Genomic DNA, 15621 nt, shown 5'->3' with positions numbered 1-15621 from the left:
TAATAAAAAATAATTTAAAAAAAGAAAAGATACAGAAAAAGGGGAATTTAAGATTTCCTAGGATTGACTAGTTCATGGTAAATGTTAATGCTACTTTTAAGACTATCCATAATTTATTGTCATTTACAGAAATTATTTTAAAGTTACTACCTACATATGTTTCCTTCCTCCAAATTATTGTCTTTCCCATGTACCCCACACAACAAATTATACTAACTCTTCCCTTTAATGTCAGATATTAAAGGGAATATCTGTGCCTTTCCAGCTGAGCTACAACTGTGTAATGAACTGAAATATTGCAGAATTCTTAACATCAGACCTTCGAGAGAGCTACTACACTGGTGACCTGCTGCCTGATATGTATAAGAAAATCAGGGGTGCCTGGGTGGCTCAGTCAGTTGTGTCTGACTCTTAATTTCTGCTCAGGTCTTGATCTCAGGGTTGTGAGATGGAGCCTCATGTCAGGTTCTGCACTGGGCATGGAGCCTGCTTAATATTCTCTTCCTTTCTGACCTCCTCCCCCACTTAAAGAAAAGAAAAAAAGAAAAAGAAAAAGAAAATCAGTCCCCTCCCACAGTGTTTGATAACAAATCCTTTCAATATCTGTGTCATTATCTACTCTAATGGAGAAGCTTGTGAGAAAACATGGAGTTGTTTAAAACCTGTGCCACACTAGGTAAAATTAGCTTTTTGAGTGAGGTTTTATTTAGATCGACCTTGACACTACTAGAGAAATAGTGTCTTAGAAATAGTTTCTTCTCCTGCTGTAAATCTCAGAAATTTGGGGATTTACATATTGGTAAACCACAAAGTAAGATAATGGGACCCTTTTTGTGAGGCTCTATCAACAATGCCAAATAACTCTTACACTGTTCTAAATATTTATATATGATTTCATAACATTAGAGATTTTTTCTGTTCATGGGTGATGAGAAGCAGGAGCTCAATAGGCTGGGAAAATGTATTTGTGATATTGTAGGGTTTGTCACAACTTTGAGCAGGATTTACGGGCACATGTATAAGTCTGGAGTTCACTTAACATGCTTTAGCGTCCTGCTGCCATAGGAATATTCTCAGAACTAGCTTGTTTCCTCTTCTGAGAACCACAGTAAGAGATTTCTGTTTGATGGTTTTTTCCCCAGGCCTTCTCCAAACTCAACAGATAAGTGCAAGGGTACAAAGGCCACTTTCACAATCTTTGCTCAGCTGCTATTCTTCTCTTTTATCTACCTCCCTCTGCAATGTATCCAACACTCCCGTACAAGAGTATGTATTTGACACGACTTGAGCACCCCCACTGCCCTGGCAAGATATTCAAGGGCTGGCAAAGTTCAGAGTGACCAAGAACACTTTTATAGTATATCTCTTTATTTCTCAGTGGTGTATGCTTTTAACTTGGGGACTGGCTGCTATGCTGAAGCTATTATCTGTTGCCCTTCCCCTCCCCAACATATAATAGTGTTCTGGGATTGAATAGATTTCCTCCCCACCCATTCTCCTAACACTACACCTGCTTCAATTATACTCTTTCTCTTTGCCATGTAGCCTGAGGACACAGTTTAAACACCCTGCTTATTTCTCTGCAAGTCAAAACATATTCCCTACTTGAATGGAGAGGAAATGAGAAAAGGGAGGGTAGGAGAAAGAGTGGTCTGTCTTCATTTTACCTTCCTCAGGCAGCAAATGGCCTATTTGTTCAGTCCTAGCTAGGAAGAAATGCAGATGTGTACACTGGCATCTCCCTAGAGTGGTTGAACAATTCTAACTCAGTTCCATTTCTTTTTCTGATGCTGACAGAGCTGATGTGTGCAGTGTGGTAAGGTTACACTACGTTTTCTATGTACAAGCAAATTAACCCTCAAAACCGCTTTCACCACAGTCTATAACTGACCTGAAGCACCCAATTTTATTCTCCTCAAGGGGAGAGGGCACCAACTTGCCATGACCCCCATCCATACTCTTTTGGTTTCTAACCCTCAGCTCTAGCTCATTACAAGTGTAGGTGAAGCCTAGATAAATATTGAGATGATGACCATGGCTATGGTAAACAAGTGCTTCAAGAAAGACAGAATAGTATACCAACCATAACATAATCACTTGCTGATATTATAATGAATTGAGATAAGATGCTAATTAGGTGAGTTACTAAAGTTTTAGTTTTGCCAAACATGACTCCTACAGGTTATCTCTCAGGGTACTTTTCCTGTAACCTTTGGGAAAGACTAAGGATGGGAATATGACATTTACTGAAATACAGTTTTTTGTGATGAGTAGACATCTTGAATAAAAGAGGTAATCCCTATCACTTGTGGTGAGATATTAAATTGATATAATGAACTTCCAAACATATGGTCTTTTCCAATCTCCCCTAGTAAGAATAAATGCTACAGTTCTGGTAGTTCATGAAGATTTTCTTATCAGTATTCAACCCCTAGTAGAAATCCCATGTCTCCCTACTGGGCTTCCTCTTACCATGAGAACTACTGTGTACTTGGCTGTTCACACTGACACTGTTTTGCACACTTATTCGTGGGTATGATAGCAGTTCTTTCCATTTTGGAGAAGATAAAAGAGTATCCATTGTATTATCAATTGGCAATCAAGTGAATTAACCTAGCTCTCAGTATTAGAAGTCTTTCATCACCTATGGATCTCTTTCTCCCAAAGAAAAGCATTCTTAATGTCTGTTATGATGCTAAAGAGATAAATGGTATGAGGAGTCATTGTTGTGGGGTTTCTTTTCATGATGACATTAAATAGAATAATGAACAACCAGGAAAAGCCCATCAAACCTTGCTCTACTGTCTTTCTTCATAAAGGTACTACAACATCCAGATTGGGATATGTTGGTAGTGAAAACTGGAGTTGCAATTCTCCATTGAATGCTTCATGGTAAGAAGGATAGGGGTGGTGATTTTCTTCTCTTTTATGAAATTCAAATGAAGCCTTAAAGTTGCATTATCTCTCTTCCTATTTCAGTGAGCTGACGCTCTGCTTGGGGTTCATTAAATAAAAGGTTGACATTTCCACTGACCACAGGCTGGATTTCAAGCTACAGATATTATTCTGCAATGCAGTACACATTACTATCTGTACACAGTGAAGGAAAAGCAAACTGTAAATATTTTACTCAGACAGATCATTATGTGCTTAGGATATTCATGGTTACAAAAACCTAGGTTACATGTATACCAGGTGCTTGGCATTATAATTGTAATGCAATGCCTATCAACAAGTAAGTATCAGGTATTTATGTGTCCAACTTTGTAATTGTGTTGTTTTTCTTTACATAAAACTTGGTACAGCCAGAATAGATTTAAGAGTTTTCTGGGCAGAATTTCTGAAAGAGAGAGAATTTTGGTTTGGGAGAGAAGATGCACACTAAATGGAAAGGGAGACAAAGTGGAGGCAACCACTAACTCTCTCTTCCTTTTAGTTTTGCTGATAATTTTGTCTTTCATGTGGGATAGGGAAGCTCTATGGAAATCGGTATGATGTTAAGGTTGTAAACTTCCAGAAAGAAACAGATCCAGTTATGTCCAAGTTGATGAAAAAAAATAGGTTTTATTGTCAAACAATAAATATTTTTTCTTTTAAAATGGATGATGTCAGAAAGTTTAGAATGTAGTAAAATCTTGAAATGTCATTTTGGAAAATGTGTATGCCAAATAATTCAGAGGAACAATTAACAAAAATATCTATAGCACAGTGATTGAATTTCTCAAGTAGTTTGTCCTTTTTGCTTTGTTCTCCTCCAGGTGAATTTATGAATAAGTTGAAACACTGAAATTGTATACAGTTTTTAAAGACACTGATGCATAATTCAATAGCAACTCACATTGTTTTTAAACACCAAGGCTCCACTACTAATTTTCTTCACAGAGAATTCATCTCATATTTGCTATTCACAGAGAAGGTAGAAGGTGGCCTCTACTGCAGTGGTTTTCATGAGGAAATTTTAAAAAATGAGAAAAATCTCTAATGGGTTTTATACTGTAGTATAGGGCTCTACCCTAAACCATTTCTTTTTCTTTTTAAAGATTTATTTATTTATTTGAGAGAGCAAGAAAAAAGAGAGGGAGTCAGCGGGAGGGATGGAAGAGGAGGAGGGAGAGAATCTTAAGCAAACTCTGTGCTGAGTACAAAGTCTGACGCAGCACTCTATCCCATGAACCTGAGATCAAAACCTGAGCCAGAACCAAGAGTAAAATGCTTAACTGACTGGACCATCCAGGTGCAGGTTCTACTCTAAACCATTTAAAGTAGTTTGAAAATATACACTAGGTAGTATTTGAAAGTGGATTGGAATCATAACTTGCTTATTTGTCTTTAAAGAAAACTATGTCACCTTGCATTGATAATTGGCTTAAGGACAGTGGTATTTAAGCGAGATTCTTAAGGTTTTATATTTCCTCTACTTTAAAATTTGGGAGAACATTCTAGAGAATTAGTTAGGAAACATGTATTGAACACTTACTACATGAGAGAAATGAAGGATGGGTAAACTTTTAGTAATTACGAGGGAAGATGTTTTTGAATTTGGAATGAACAGTACAAATGGAAGAGACTGCATATAGGATATTTTGTGTGTCAGTGTTTGAGATGGAGGAAGAATTTCATGTAGGATAAGATATTGGAGAGTGACTAGAATGTCAGAATTGAGTTCTAGAAATGCTTGAATGTTGAACTAAGGAAATTGTTTTATCCTATCGGCAGTTAGGAAACATAGTATACCATCAGTATTTCACCTTCTTTCAGGGACAAAGCATCTCAGCATTCCACTAGCTGTTCTTTAATATAGAATGTGGATATTTACATGGAAATGCAATAGTGCGTTAGCTATTAGCATGACAGTCCATGGTAATATACAACATTAAATTTTCCCTATATGGTATCTCATAGAAGAACGAATTGATTCATGTTTCTACTGTCTTTATACATGGAGATGGTTGGGAATGTTTGTTTTCAATCTTTAGGGAGTGATGCTGCTCATTATCACATACCAACTTTTATTAAATTCCAACAGTGTACCAAGGGAAGTGTAAAGCATACAATTTGGTAAGACCATCCTCGGCATGATTACAAAGAGGCAATCCACGGAATAGGAGAAGATATTTGCAAATGACAGTACAGACAAAAGGTTGATATCCAGGATCTATCAAGAACTCCTCAAACTCAACACTCACAAAACAGACAATCATATCAAAAAATGGGCAGAAGATATGAACAGACACTTCTCCAATGAAGACATACAAATGGCTACCAGACAAATGAAAAAATGTTCATCATCACTAGCCATCAGGGAGATTCAAATTAAAACCACATTGAGATACCACCTTACACCAGTTAGAATGGCCAAAATTAGCAAGACAGGAAACAACATGTGTTGGAGAGGATGTGGAGAAAGGGGAACCCTCTTACACTGTTGGTGGAAATGCAAGTTGGTGCAGCCACTTTGGAGAACAGAGTGGAGATTCCTCAAGAAATTAAAAATAGAACTTTCCTATGACCCTGCAATTGCACTACTGGGTATTGACCCCAAAGATACAGATGTAATGAAAAGAAGGGCCATCTGTACCCCAATGTTTATAGCAGCAATGGCCACGGTCACCAAACTGTGGAAAGAACCAAGATGCCTTTCAATGGACGAATGGATAAGGAAGATGTGGTCCATATGCACTGTGGAGTATTATGCCTCCATCAGAAAGGATGAATACCCAACTTTTGTAGCAACATGGACAGGACTGGAAGAGATTGTGCTGAGTGAAATAAGTCAAGAAGAGTCAATTATCATATGGTTCACTTATTTGTGGAGCATAACAAATAGCATGGAGGACAAGGAGAGATGGAGAGGAGAAAAGAGTTGAGGGAAATCGAAAGGGGAGGTGAACCATGAAAGACTATGGACAATGAAAAACAATCTGAGGGTTTTGAAGGGGTGGGGGGTGGGAGGTTGGGGGAACCAGGTGGTAGGTATTAGAGAGGGCACAGATTGCATGGAGCACTGGGTGTGGTGCAAAAACAATGAATACTGTTATGCTGAAAAGAAATTTAAAAATAATTAGGAGGAAAATTGGTGATACTTGAAGTTCTTCAGATTAGATAATAGAATTGTATCAGTGTTAATTTTGTGACTTTGATAATTGTGCTTTGATTATGTAAGATGGTAACATTTGCAAAATCTAAATAAAGGGTACATAAGAATTATTGTTAATATTTTTGCAACATTTTTCAAAATCTGAAATTATTACAAAATAAAATTTAAAAATTGTAAAGCGAAACAGTCTTTTACTCTTAAGATTATATTACTATATTACCCACATCAACCCCCAGTTTCACTCCTACATACACCCTCATTATGACCTTTTATCCCATGGGCTTGTGGTATTTTCAATGTCTATTAGAACAGTTTCTCATCTCATTGACTTTCCTACCTAACTCTTTTATAAACAAAGTCAGTCTTTTAATTAATGTCCTTGCATGGTTTCTAGAATTGGCTAGACTTTTGGCCTTTCACCATTACCATCATGCCAGTGCACAAACCTTCTGTTCTTAGGATACTAAGAGCTATTAAGGAATTAAAAATATGTGGCAAAGTCTAACACTTGCTACGTTTAGCTGATGCTTTCCCAAATGCTTTGCAATTTTTAAAATTTGTATCTTACTGACTACCAATTACATTCTATTCTTACTCACTGTACAGTATTTAAACAACCACAATCTACTTTCTGTCTCCATAAGGCTTCTCTATTCTGGACTGTAATATAAATGAAATAAAGCATTATGTTATCTTTTGTGATTGGCTTCTTTTCACCTCAAATAATATTTTCAGTTTCATTCATGATGTAGCATTTATCAGTGCTTCCTTTATTTTAAAAGCTGAATAATATTCCATTGAATGGATTTCAGATTTTGTTCATCTATTTGTTTGTTGATGGTTATTTTGGGTGGCTTTAACTTTTTGGCTGCTATGAATAATGCTATTATAAAATTGATGTTCAAGTTTTTGTAAGTACATATATTTTCATTTCTCTAAGGTTCAAATGTCCTTTAATAGATATGATATTTTAGAGTAGTTTTAGATTCTTAGAAGAATGAGAAGTATGGAGAGTTTTCATTTATCTTTACGCCTACACATGCAGTCTTTCCTAACATTAACATTCTGCATCACAGTGATACATTTTTTACAACTGATGAACCTATATTGACTACATCATTATCACCCAAAGTCCTACTTTAGATTAGGGTTTATTCTTGATGTTGTACATTCTATAGTTTTTGACAAATGTATAATGACATCTACCCATCATCACATAGATGATAGACTATTCTATCATATAGAATAGTTTCACTGTTCTAAAAATCCCCTCCCTATTGTCCATATATTCATTCCCACCCTCCTAATACCTGGCAGTCTATGATGTTTTTACTGTGTACATAGTTTGCCTTTTCCAGAATATCTTACAGTTGGAATCATACAGTTTGTAGCCTTTTTAGACTAACTTTTTTCACTCCGTACTATGCATTTAAAGTTTCTTCGTGTCTTTTCATGCAGACATCTATATTATATTTATAATTTGTAGTGCTCCTCATTTTTTTCTATAGATTCACATTTCTATCTGGTATCAGTTTCTTTCTATAGATTCATATTTCCATCTTATATCATTTGCCATAAGCATATAAAACTTCCTTTAGTATTTTATAGTTTATGCCTCCTTGTGACAAAATCAATTTTCATTTACTTGAAAATATATTTATTTCTCCTTCGTTTCTCAAAGATATTATCACTGGACATAGGATTCAGTTTTGCAGCTAATTTTTTTCCAGCACTAGAAAGACAACCTGGATGTTATTACATTTTAATTGACTTCTACAGTATCTTCTGAGAATTCAGTTGTTTGTATTTTTTTCTATATATAATGGGTCATTTTCTGTATACTTTAAGATCTCTCTTTCTGTTTAAAACATGTTGAGTATGATCTTTTCTTTGTATCTATCTGCATTGAACTTTCAAAATCTCCAAGTTGATCTGTATATTTTCTATATGACATGCAAGTTTTCTTTCTTGGAAATGTTTTCAAATACTTTATCTGTCCCTATTTCCTTCTCCTCCCCTTATGGGGCTACATATATAGAGATTGTTATATTGTTATATTAAACACATATATTAAGTTGTTTAATATTATTATACAAGTCACTGAGGCTCTCTTCATTTCTCCTCTGTATTTTTCAGGCTATGTAATTTCTGTTGCTGTATCTTCAAGTTGACTTTTTCTTTTGCTCTCTCTAATCGGCTGCTAAGTTCATCTGGGAAAATCTTCATTTTAACTATTCAGTTATAAATTCTCATTTGACTCATTTTCATGATTTTATTTTCTGCCCATAATCCTCATCTCTTCATATATCATGGAAATAATTTCCTTTAAATGCCAGAACATATGCTAATTGTTATAATCCTTGTCTACTAATTTCAACATCTTTATCATCTTGTGATTGGTTTTACTGACTTTTTTATGGTATTTCATATTTTCTCCTTTGTTGTATGTCTTGTAAATAAAAATTTATGGTGGAAATAGTAGGTTATACATTATAAAGTCATGGACACAGTCATGTTCCTCACAAGAGGGCTGATTTTTGTTCTACAAATAGTTCTCTTGGCTGGGACCAAACCTCTAAGTCTGTCTCTCCTGTGGTGGCTACCAGGTTAAATTCCATTTGGTTTGTTTGTTTTTAAGACCTTTTGGCCAGAACTCTTGAAAACTTCTCTGCATATATGTCCTTTGTTGGTTATCCATATTTTGAGCTGGGTTCATGTATCATTTTTGGGGCTCACTGCTCTGCATCTCTTTTCTTTCCAGGATTTGTCACCTTAGTTTTCCAACTGTTTTGCTATCACTAAACTCTTTAACATCTCAAGACAGTAAAAATGAAGTTTTCTGCTACAACATGCTACTTGATTCAGGAAGTGCTCTTAATCAAAGTGGTGCAAAGACCCAGATATCACTAAGTGTAGTTCTTATTTTTTAGTAGTTGAGTGAGTGGTTGACTTCAGTTTCTGCTTCCTTTCTGTTGCTCTCTACTGTGTTCTCCAACAGCTTTGTAGATTTGTTTGTTTTTTTGTCCATAATAAATTAATTAGCAATTAATTAATCATAATAACTTCTGTCTTTGGATAATCAGTATGAGTGAAGTGCTGTGCCATTAATTGAAACTGAGATTCACATACATAATTTAAAATTTTTCTTTTATACCTTTATTTCTAAGACATTTTATTTGACTATTTGAATCTGTTGGTCTTTATCAACTTTTGTGCTTTACCTCATGTTTTAATTCTTTGTTTTATTTCTTTTAAATATTGTAGACAGTTATTTTCTCATGTTTTGGCTGTTAATATTTAAGTTATTTCTGGATCTATTTCTCATGGTGGTTTCATTTATGGTATCTTGTTTCTTTGTATAATTGATTATCTTTTATTTTAGGCTCAAAATCGTTAGAATATATAGGAACTTCATGATACCTGGGAAGAGGAGTAGTCCATAGTACCCCAAATCTTTCCTTTTTGAACATGCCATAGAAGTTTATTCCTTTGTTACTGAACTTAGGGCACTTCACTGTATACTTGTTTACGTATTTGTTTCATTTAGAATTGCGGTTGCCTGAACAAGACAGAAAACTCAAAATTATAGTGGCTTAAACAACATATGATCCTATTTTTCACGAATAAAAGTGGTTTAGAGAAAGATAGTTCAGATCTATTGTTTTTCTATCACATAATAAAAATGGCATCATTGAATATTATTGTCCTACAACCTTAGTCTGAGTCTTCTACTGTATCACTTAGTCCAGTTGCTTTAGTTCTAGGCATCATATCTGCATTCCAGCAAGCAAGAATAAAGGAGAAATAAAGAGAGGGGCATGTTCCATTTATTTACATTTATTCCCTGAATGGGTCTGAAGACATTTAGTATGTGTCATTGTCCAAAACTCAACATGAGCATTTGTTTCAAAGGAGGCTCAGAAATGCAGTTTTGATTCTGGGGGATGAGATGCCCAGCTAAAAATTAGGGTTTTGTTACTAAATAAGATAGGTATAAACTATATTTGGAAGAAATTAACAATCCCTATCATAATGCTTCATCTATATTAATATTTAGACATTTTATTTATTGAAGACATCTTAATAATTTTATGTCCAATAGAAGCTACTTTCCATTGTCTTCCAAATAATATGTGCTCAATAACTATGTGTTGAAAGAATGGCTAAGTCACATAAATTTTTCTGCCCCTCCTAGCATTTTTGTATGACTTGACTTAAAATGGTGATTTATGAGTTTTTTTTTATATACTATTAATGTAGTATTTGCTGGTTTTAATGTTGATCATTGATGAATTGAGTAGTTTGCATTGAAATTCAGCTTGAAATGACTCTATAAGTATCTGTTCATCTATAAAGGTAGACTTCTTAAATTCTATTTGATTAAATTTGATTTTGTTATTATATATACATAAAATGGAAAGCTATTTACTTTGTAGTGGCAAGCATTTTCCCATGCATTTCTGGTACTATGTTATAGTGTTGCCACTGGTGATCCTAACCAACATTCATGGGTGATTGGATTTTATAACCACTTTTATTAGGTACGGTTCAAGGTAATATTATAGATCTCATAATTAATAACTTGGTATTCTATAAACAGAAAATGAAGCGCAAAAAGTACAGCTGTCTTAGCCAAGGTAACATGTCAGCAGGAAATATTGAATAGGAATATATAAAGAATCAGATTCAGAATTCATCATCAGAAAGCAGAAACTTTGAATTAGGACCTGCTAATGCTATCTAAAATACTTAAGAATTTTTGGTTTCTTGCAGTTTTAAGCAGGTAGATCCTTCACTCTCACTAGCCTAATCGTTAAACTCCTTCATCACCTTAATTATTCCCCTTTGATTTTTTTTCCAGAGTTTGAGATCCTATATACTGCTCGCGGTTCTTTATGACCCCTCACAGAAGAAACACATCAAGATGCTAAGAAGAACTGTGAGGTACATGTATTTTCCTATGACAAAGTGTTGGTAACTGGCTAAATCCAATACATTAATCTTTGATGTATCAAAAATATAAATCTTTAAATGACACTGAATAGCAAGTATCTTAAGACTGGTACTTTTGATCAAGAGATTTTCTGTTTGCTCCAAAAACCTAACAATGAAAAACAAAATATAAGAAAAATATAAGAAAATGATACCATAAATAAGATAAACATCTTTATGGACCAGTAATAGAAAAGAAATATACAGAGTGAGAAGCAAGACTGAATGTGCTTAATTGCTAGTCTTCAGGTCCAGATGAAGACAGAAGTAGCTGAGAGATCATCTCTTGTAAACTGAAGTAGGGTAAAAATCCTCCACCCAAAATACAAGTCTAGAGCCAAGCCCACTGCCTACAACCATAGCCCAAGGAAGGTTATCCCTATTCAGGAGTGGAAGTTAAGGTAAGTTACTTCTGAACGCTGCCAGGAGTTATAATGCTTATATGATGTTCAGTTCCTAGAGGAATAGGTGTACATGGATATGAATTCATGATCAGTGGATAAGCTAAAATACCTGCTGGGTTGGTCACTAGATCAGTAGAACTCCATGTAGAGTCCTGGGGTAGGGGTTCCAGGTAGAGGCAACTCCAAGGCCACAAGGCAGGAAGAAAGTAGGAGAGATGGCAAAAAATGGAGAGAGTTTTTACAAGATTAGTACGAAGACTGAGGCTTAAAAGGATGACAAATATTAGGTAGATAAAAATCAGCAATCAGAGGATAATTTCATATCAGGTCAAACTAAAATAGAATCATCTGAAGATTTTAATACAAGTGTGTTTAATATCCTCCAAGAAATAACTAATGAAAAAAACAGAAGAAGAAAATAAACTATGGAAAAAAATCAGATATGAGGTAAGAAAAAAGACATGTAAAGTATTTTATTAAATAATCTGGAAAGCTAATTTTTTGTTTTTCTCTCTCCCTATATATATACAAATCTTTCTTTGGTGTCTGTGTGTCTGTATATATATTTATTCATATATATATTTAGAATAAATAAATACTAAAAGAGTATATTAAATACTAAGTAATGAATGATACTAAAGAAATAAAATTAACATTAAGTTAGGGAAGTAAGAGTGAGAACAGATATTAACTTAAAATGTAAATATATTTGATTAATTATTGGTATTTAAATATAACTTTGTGTATGTATGAGTATGTGTATTTGGGCTTAATAATAAAGAGAAAATTCTAGAGTCTAAACAGTGATAAAGTTGGATATTTGTGTAGGTATGAAAGAGGTAATTCGAAGTGAGTTAAGATTTTCTAAGACTTGTGTCTTCTTTGGGAGGAAAAGTATGTCAATTTATATTTTGTTAGGAATTTTTAAAGGTAAGGATGCATATTAAAATTTGAATGTCTATAATAATAAAAAATCGTATCTTTCAACATGGACAGAAAATAAAATGAATAAAGATTAAACATAAGACAGTGTATAAGCATAGCGACTCAGTTAGTTAAGTGTTAGCCTTCAGCTCATGTCATGGTCCTGGAGTTCTGGGTTTGAGCCCCATGTCGAGCTCCCCGCCCAGCAAGGAGTCTGCTTTTCCCTTTCCCCCTTTCCTTCTCCCCTGCTCTTGCTCTCTTTCTCTCTATTAATAAATAAAATAAAGTGATAAAGTAAAGTAAATAAATAAAATCTTTAAATAAACACAAAAAATAAGTAATGCACAAAATGTCCATAATGATAATAAAAATAAGTAGACTAAACTTTTTTAGTCTACTAACTATTTTAAAGATAGTAGACTAAACTCATTAAAAATTTCAGATTAAATACATGTGCATTTAAATACATGCAAATTTTAGGATTTTTTTTTTCCAGCTCTTTGAAAAATGTTGATGGTATTTAAATAGGGATTGCACTGAATGTTTAGATTGCTCTGGGCAGCATAAAAATTTTAGCAATGTTTATTCTTCCAATCTCTGAGCATGGAATTATTTTCCATCTCTTTGTGTCTTCCTCAGTTTCTTTCATAAGTGTTCTGTAGTTTCTAGACTATACATCCTTTACCTCTTTGGTTAGATTTATTCCTAGGTATCTTACAGTTTTTGGTGCTATTGTAAATGGAATCGTTTCCTTAATTTCTCTTTCTTTAGACATATTGTTAATGTATAACAGTGCAAATGATTTCTGTGCATTGTGTGTATATCCTGTCATATTGCTGAATTGCTTTATGAGCTCTAGTAATTTGGGGGAGGAGTCTTTTGGGTTTTCCACATAAAGTACAATGTCATCTGTGAAGGGAGAGAATTTTACTTCTTTGCCAATTTGAATGCCTTTTCTTTCTGTTATCTGTTTGCTGAGGCTAGTACTTCTAGTACTATGTTGAACAATAGTGGTAAGCATCTGCACCCTGTCATGTTCCCAACCTTAAGGGAAAAGCTCTCAGTTTTTACCCATTGTGAATGTTTGCTGTGGACTTTTCACAGATGGCTTTTATGATATTGAGGTATGTTTCCTCTTACCCTATACTTTGAAAAATTTTCATCAAGAAAGGATGCTATATTTTTCAAATACTTTCCCCATATCAGTTGACAGGATCATATGGTTCTTGTCTCTTCTTTTATCAAGGTGATCAATCACATTGACTGATTTGCAAATGCCAAACCACCTTTGCATCCCAGGAATAAATCTCACCTGGTCATGGTGGTGGTGCTAATCCTTTTAATGTACTGTTGGAGCTTATTGACTAGGATCTTGTTGAGTATTTTGGCATTCATGTTCATCAGGGATATTGATCTATAATTCTCCTTTTTGATGAAGTCTTTGACTAGTATTGGGATCAGGATAATGCTGGCCTCATAGAGTGAATTTGGAAGTTTTCCTTCCATTTTTATTTTTGAAACAGTTTCAGTGGAATAGGTATTAATTCTTCTTTAAATGTTTGACAGAATTCTCTTGAGAAGCCATCTGGCCCTGGACTCTTATTTTGTGGAAGGTTTTTGATTACTGTTTCAGTTTCCTTTCTGGTTATTGGTCACTGCAGAAAACAGTATGGAGGTTCCTCAAGACATTAAAAATAGAGCTACCCTTTGACCCAGCAATTGCACTACTAGGTATTTACCCCAAAGATACAGATGTAATGAAAGGAAGGGACACATGCATCCCAATGTTCATAGCAGCAATGTCCACAATATCCAAATTGTGGAAGGAGCTGATGTGTCCTTCAACAGATAAATGGATAAAGAAGATGTGATTCATGTATACAATGGAATATTAGTCGGCCATCTGAAAGGATGAATACCTACCATTTTCATTGACATGGATGGAACTGGAAGGGATTATGGTAAGTGAAATAAATGAAGCAGAGAAAGACAATTATCATGTTCTTTCACTCATGTATGGAATATAAGGAATAGAGCAGAGGACCACAGGGGAAGGGAGGGACAACTGAATGGGAAGAAATCAGAGAGGGAGACAAACCATGAGACTCTCTGGACTCCAGGAACCAAACTGATGGTTACAGAAGGGAGGGCATCAGGGGATGGGGTAACTAGGTGATGGGTATTAAAAAGGGCACGTGATCTGATGAGCACTGGGTGTTATATGCAACTCTTGGATCATTCAACACTACATCAAAATCTAATGTTGTTACAAAGCTGTCATCATCAAGACAGTGAGGTACTGGCACAAAATCAGACACATAGATCAGTGCAACAGAACATAGAGCCCAGAAATAGACTCTCAACTCTATGGTCAACTAATCTTTGACAAAGCAGGAAATAATGTCCAATGGAAAAAAAGACAGTCTCTTCAACAAATGGTGTTCGGAAAACTGGACAGCCACATGCAGAAAAATGAAACTGCATCATTTCTTTACATTACACATGAAAATAGACTCAAAATGGATGAACAACCTCAATGTGAGAAAGGAATCCATCAAAATCCTTGAGAACACGGGCAGCAGCCTCTTCGACCTCAGCTGCAGCAAATTCTTCCTAGAAACATCACCAACGGCAAGGGAAGCAAGGGCTAAAATGAACTATTGGGACTTCATCAAGATCAAAAGCTTTTGCACAGCAAAGGAAATAGTCAACAAAACCAAAAGACAACTGACAGAATGGGAGAAGATATCTTAAAATGACATATCAGATAAAGGGCTAGTATCCAAAATCTATAAAGAACTTAGCAAACTCAACACCCCAAAGAACAAATAATCCAATCAAGAAATGGGCAAAGGACATGAACAGACATTTCTACAAAGAAGACATCCAGATGGCCAACAGACACATGAAAAAGTGCTTCCACATCACTTGAATCAGGGGAATACAAATCAAAACCACAATGAGATACCACCTTACACCAGTCAGAATGGCTAAAATTAATAAGTCAGGAAATGACAGATGCTGGTGAGGATGTGGAGAAAGGGGAACCCTCCTACACTGTTGGTAGGAATGCAAGCTGGTGCAACCACTCTGGAAAACAGCATGGAGGTTCCTCAAAAAGTTGAAAATAGAATTACTCTATGACCCAGCAATTGTACTACTGGATATTTACCCTAAAGATATAAATGTAGTGATTGGAAGGGT

This window comes from Mustela nivalis, assembly GCF_964662115.1.
Source record: "Mustela nivalis genome assembly, chromosome: X".
Classification (NCBI taxonomy): domain Eukaryota; kingdom Metazoa; phylum Chordata; class Mammalia; order Carnivora; family Mustelidae; genus Mustela; species Mustela nivalis.
This window is presented reverse-complemented; position numbering follows the sequence as displayed.